Source organism: Gopherus flavomarginatus, chromosome 7 (genome assembly GCF_025201925.1).
Source record: "Gopherus flavomarginatus isolate rGopFla2 chromosome 7, rGopFla2.mat.asm, whole genome shotgun sequence".
NCBI lineage: Eukaryota > Metazoa > Chordata > Testudines > Testudinidae > Gopherus > Gopherus flavomarginatus.
In genome coordinates, this window is record NC_066623.1 from 35,415,900 (window position 1) to 35,421,924 (window position 6,025).

Sequence of the window (6,025 nt, forward strand, 5' to 3'; positions counted from 1 at the left end):
CCTCCCCCTCTCCCCTGAACGCTCCGCCCTCCTTCTCCTCCCCTTCTTCCTGTGAATCAAATGTTCGCGGGAAGCCTGAAACAAGCAGCAGGCAGGTAAGCCGGGCGCGGGACAGCACGTGCGGCCCAGTCCGGCTCCACCTGAGTGGCTCCCCCTGGCCCTGTCTGAGCGCCCCAGCCCGGTCCCGTCCAAACACCCCCGGCTTGGGCTGGTCCCAGCTGAGCGGCTCCGACCCGTACCTTCCCAGAGATTCGGGCCCCGCGGCTCTGGCCCTGGTGCTGGCCGAGCAGCTCCGGCCCAGCCCGGGGAGTCGGGCCCCACGGCGCTGGTCGCGGTCCCTGCGGAGGCGGACCTGGTCCCGGCCCCAGGCAGTGTGGTAAGGGGGCAGGGAGCAGGGAGGGGGTGTTCGGTTGGTTGTGCGGGGGTGGATAGGGGTCAGGGCTGTCAGAGGGCAGGGAATAGGGGGATTGAATAGGGGCAAGGGTCCCGGGGGGCAGTCAGGAAGGGGCAGGGGTTGGATGAGGTGGTAGGGGGCAGTCAGGGACAGAGAGAAGGGGTGATTGGATGGGGCAGGGGTCCCGGGGGGCCATCAAGAATGAGAGGAGGGGTTAGATGGGGCGGCAAGGGCCAGTCAGGGGACAGGGAAGGGGGGGATGGGTCAGGGGTCCCAGGGGGTGTGCGTGTCAAGGAACATGGGGGGTTGGATGGGGCGCAACTCCCCGAGGGGGGTCACGACCCCCTTGTGAGGTGAAGAGGAGGGAACCTGTTGTTAATATTTTGGCAGCTCATCACTAGTTACAAACAAGCGTTCACAAAAAAGTTCCCTTTATTATAAGTATTAGATACTCAGGTCCAAGGGGGTTGGATGCCCAATTCCCATTAAAATTAACTGGAACCAGGCATCTCGCAAGCCCCTAGACTGTTCTGAAAGTCTTAGCCTCAAAATTCATTCTGTAACAACACAAGCCCCTTAAAGCTGGATCATTTCCAGCTGTACTTTTCAAGTAAATTATTAAAATGTTTTATTAGTGAAAAAATCTGAACCCTTTGGGACAGCTCTTGCGCCGTGTAATATCACTGCAGGATGAAATTTTCCAAAGTACCTAAGTGACTTAGATTCATACCTAGATTTTAAAGCCAGAAGGGATCATTGTGATCGCCTAGTCTGACCTCCTGCATAACACAGGCCATAGAACTTCCCTGAATTAATTCCTGTTTCAAATCCAGTAGCTGTGGCAGATCTAGAGCATATTTTGGTGCATTGAGGGCTGTACTGGAATTTCAAGCTAACACTTTAAGACTAGGGGAGATGGGGGGCGGGGCTTTTTAGTCCTGCTGGCAGGCTAGGGAGCTCAGTAAGGAAGCCTCAAAGTGTACAATCAGAGTCAGTCTGAAAAGGTCGAGTTTAAAGAAAGGTGGGGTGAGTTGTGCCTCTCTCTGCCTTACAGAGCAGCCTGTTTTCTCTCTCTTGGTTTTTGGGATCAAGTGTGTACTCATTCTGAATTTTAAGACAGAAAGTAGTGGTATGTTGCAAGCTTCCAGCAAGAGTATGCATATTTTTTATCTAACTTCTCTGCATGCGTGCCGTGAACATAACACGCAGCTTTTAGAGAAACATCCAGTCTTGAGTGAAAGATTTCTAGTGATGGAGAATCCACCACAACCCTCTCCAGAGGACTTAGGCACCTAGGTGCAGATTTTAAAGGGGTTTAGGTGCCTAACTCCCATTGAGAATTAGGGGCTAAAAACCTTTGAGGATCTGGCTGTTAGGTGCCAAAGTGCTATTAACTTTTAATGAGATTTAGGCTTTGAAGTCCACAAGATGTTTTTGAAAAAACTTGAGTATAATTATAATACTAACGATGGTTAATCATAGATAGTATCAGAGGGGTAGCTGTGTTAGTCTGGATCTGTAAAAGCAGCAAAGAGTCCTGTGGCACCTTATAGACTAACAGATGTATTGGAGCATGGGTATATTCGTCAGATGCATCCAACGAAGTGGGTATTCACCCACGAAAGCTCATATACCCATGCTCAAATACGCCTGTTAGTCTATAAGGTGCTACAGGACTCTTTGCTGCTTAATCACAGATAAGCACTTTCATTAATCAACAGTTTCATTTTTGCCTTTCAAATGAATACCCAGTAGGGCGAAAGACCCTCTCACAAGTGAGCAATGCCATTAGCTGAGCTTTTTTTTCATTTTCATCCAGGCAAACTGATTTTACTGACTGTCAGCACCTTCATAGGCACATCCTTCTAATGCTAATCTGTAGCCCCAAGGTGCCCAAGTGCATATTTATTTTGCTACTATCATTGTGGGATTGCACTCAAAACTGCACAGACAGTGAAGAAAGCAATTTCAGTGTGAACAGTTGCTATTGATTAATAAGAATGTATTGCTACATCTCAGTGTTACAGAGATCTGACCTCGGCCTGCCAGACCTTACTCGGGTAAGTAGCGGTTGCTCATGCAGGCAGGCCCTTTGGAGTGAATGGATTGTGTGTAAGGATTATTCATCCGGGGAGGGATTTTTTAGGATCAGGCCAGAGGTAGGATTTACAGAGGCAAGTAGAAACAGGCCCTGTGCTGAGAATGTGCCAGATCCCTTTACACACAGCAGTTCAGAACCAGCTTCTCAGGGAGGGCCTTGATGGCATTTTAAAATTACAGATGCTTGGCAAACTGGTCTGCCAGGACCACTGCTCTGGCTCTAGAGAGACAGAACGCAGCTATCGATTGTACATGGAAGGAATGTTTCATTTGGAAAGGTGATATTTACTTAACACCTCTGGATTAGCTCATACCCACGACCTCCTCCAGGGGCGGCTCCAGGCACCAGCGCAGCAAGTGCATGCCTGGGGCGGCAAGCCGCGGGGGGGCGGGTTGCTGGTCGCTGTGAGGGCAGCAGTCAGGCCGCCTTTGGCGGCGTTTCTGCGGGAAGTCCATCAGTCCCACGGTTTTGGCGGTAATTTGGTGATGGGTATAGTGAAGGTGCGTGACTGGGGCAGACCTCCAGCAGAACTGCCGCCGAATCCGCGTGACCGGGGCGGACCTCCCGCAGAACCACTGCCGAATCCGTGTGACCAGGGCGGACCTCCCGCAGAACAGCTGCTGAATCCGTGTGACTGGAGCAGACCTCCTGCAGAACAGCTGCTGAATCCGTGTGACCGGGGCGGACCTCCCACAGAACTGCTGCTGAATCTGCGTGTCCAGGGCAGACCTCCCGCAGAACCACTGCCGAATCTGCGTGACCAGGGAAGACCTCCTGCAGAATCGCCGCCGAAGCGGCGTGACCAGGGCGGACCTCCCGCAGAATCGCTGCTGAATCTGCGTTTCCAGGGTGGACCTCCCGCAGAACCACTGCCGAATCCGCGTGACCAGGGCAGACCTCCTGCAGAATCGCCGCTGAAGCCGCGTGACCAGGGCGGACCTCCCGCAGAAATGCCACCGAAGGCTCCCTGACTGCCGTGCTTGGGGCGGCAAAACACGTAGAGCCGCTCCTGACCTCCTCCGACTGCTCAGGCCCAGACCCTTCCTGGCTCTCAGGGTCTGTATGGAGGGCAGGGTCCAAAGAGATCCTGAATGAGGGCCAGGCAGAATTACAGTCCCTGAACGCAGGCCAGAACCCAAAGTGGTGGGACACCTTGAGAATAGGCGGCACCAGGGCTCCATCTCCCATCCCCAGTTATTTTGTGTAGCAGTGGGTACACTGGCTGTGTGCAGGGGCATTCTTCTTACTTGAGGCAAAATGTCTCTCACTCAGGGCTTAGAAAAAATAATTATTTTTCATGGTAAATTTTGAAAAGTTTTCATTAAAATGTTTTTTTTTAAAGCAGTGAAAGTTTTGTTGGGTTTCCAACAAAAAACAGAAACCCCCCTCCGCCCCCAAATGTGCGGTTTTCAATACACAGTTTTCAGTAAAACATTCAGTTTTCAAAAACAAAAATGAGACAATCTCTACCAAAGCCACAATACTTTCTACTGATATTTTTTCAATTTCTGGGTTTCTCAATGAAAAACTGGCCAATTTTGTGCAAAATAACTTTTTAATGAAAAAATGTTTTAATGAAACAATATCCAAGTGCTCCAAAGGGGGCACTGCCTGTCCCTTGCTGTGGATTTTACTTACAAGCCACATCAAACCCTCCATTAGTCTGTGTTGCTTCCACTGAAAGCCGGGGGATAGTTTGCCATTGATTTCAAGGGGAGCAGGAGTAGGGCCATTAGTTCTGTAGTCAGGAAAAACTCCCATTGTTTGCAATGGGAACAGGATCAGGTCCTAGGAGAGGAGCATAGGATCTGGCCTTTAGTTCAGAACAGGATAAAAGTTGGACTCAAAGCCTCAATCTGAACCCTACAGGACGTTGAGGTCATTTGGATCCAGATCCAGGGCTGAACCCTGAAGTTCAAACCCATCTCTAAACCAGAGGGTCACTTTCAGTTGTATTTATTTCCCTTTCTCTAAGAGATGAAGGATAACAGAGCAGTGGCCTTTTTGAAGCTCAGGGCACCCTTGGCAATATTTATAAATACAAGTATTATCACTACAGGTCTTTTGGTTTCATCTTGCTCCCCCAACCAGTAATGGCCTGACAAAAAGCAGGGACTGAGACTCTCTCCCATCCACCCCACCAAAAAAAGCCAGGCAATAGATATGTTTTGCTACATGCAAGGGGAAACAGATGTAGATGCTTTTGGACCAAGTTCTCAAGTTGAGGGCCCTTGCAGACAACACCCTGCTAGGACCCCCCTCTTTTTTATATATGGGGGGCTCCGGCTTATTTTGCCTAGGAAATCCACAGTTAAAATCAGTTGCACCAGGATCATTTATTTAATGTGGCTTTTCTGCATCGCTCATTTCAGAGATGCCTTTCTCGCCCCACCCCTCCCCCCGTCCTCTGAAGACAAAACTATATTTGCAAGTGACTGCTAAATTAAGAAGGTTAAAATTACCTTTGGAAGTACTCAGGGTACTGTGGCAAGTAACCTGTGTTCTTGTGAGCATTTCAGTGTCCAAATGCCAAAGGCTTTACCCAGCTCCCCGAACATCAGTACCATAGTGAAATAAAGCTGAGACTGTTATGAGTACATCTGACACTGAATTAGACAGTCATTTCACAGTGGAGGGATCCAATCACACCATTCCCAAAGTGGGTGCCAAACTTGTCTCAACGCCAAGAATGAATTTCGTCTCTGCAGAGCTTGAAACCAAATCTGCCTTTGGAGCTGACACCTCTGAGCGCATCCATGTTTAGAAAAAGTTGTGTGAAGAAAGATCTTCTTGATTGGGTGCAAAGCATGTGAATCTGCATGAACATCAGTGAGACTATGCAGACGTATCAGCTTCATAGCTATAAAATCAGATGTACTAGACTGGTCTTACTGGAGATTATGATCTGGGTGGTGGTTGTTTGTTAATACAGATCAGCAAAATAACAGCGGCAGGTGCTGATGCATCAGAGCTGTGCCAGGTTTAGAAGTAACTGGAGACTCCTGTTCAACTGGGGTCACACAGGGGACTAAATATAACTCTTAGCAATTAAAAAAAGACGTTACTAGAAATAACTCTCAGGGCGATTAACTCTTCTGTGTTCAAACAAACTGCCGACTGTTTGCTTTGCTTGGTCACTGGGTTATTTTAGGTGCAGCCTTTGGGGCCTGACCCTCCAGGGTGCTGAAGTCTATGGGAGTTGATGGAGCTCATCAATTTGCAGCAGGATCTTCAGAATCAGGGCTACATACTCAGCAAACTCTTACTGCAGGAGTCTCCTCCTGCAGTCAATTCCTTTGCCAGAGACATGCCTGGAGCCTGACAGACATGCTAGCCGCAATGAACCAGTATTGTATGGTTGTAGGAAGGGATTTTCAGACATCTGAGCAATTTGGGTTTGAAAATCCGTCTTGTGACACATATGTTTGGGGCACCTGGTCCTTATGAGAATGTCCTATAGATTTTAACAAGGAAGGAATTAAGAAGTTTCTACACAAAGGACTCTCAAACCTACAGAGCTTAATAGCAAA

General features: G+C 49.0%; 1 protein-coding gene across 1 annotated transcript in view; it reads right to left on the reverse strand.

Moving 5' to 3' along the window:
• Positions 1-5,803, reverse strand: part of PROB1 (proline rich basic protein 1) — a 22,264-nt gene extending 16,461 nt beyond the window's left edge. Inside the window, exon 1 of the mRNA XM_050962520.1 lies at positions 4,958-5,803. The gene's annotated coding sequence lies outside the window, so the exon portion shown is untranslated. The remainder of the gene's footprint in view (positions 1-4,957) is intronic.
• Between the last annotated feature and the right edge of the window lie 222 nt (positions 5,804-6,025).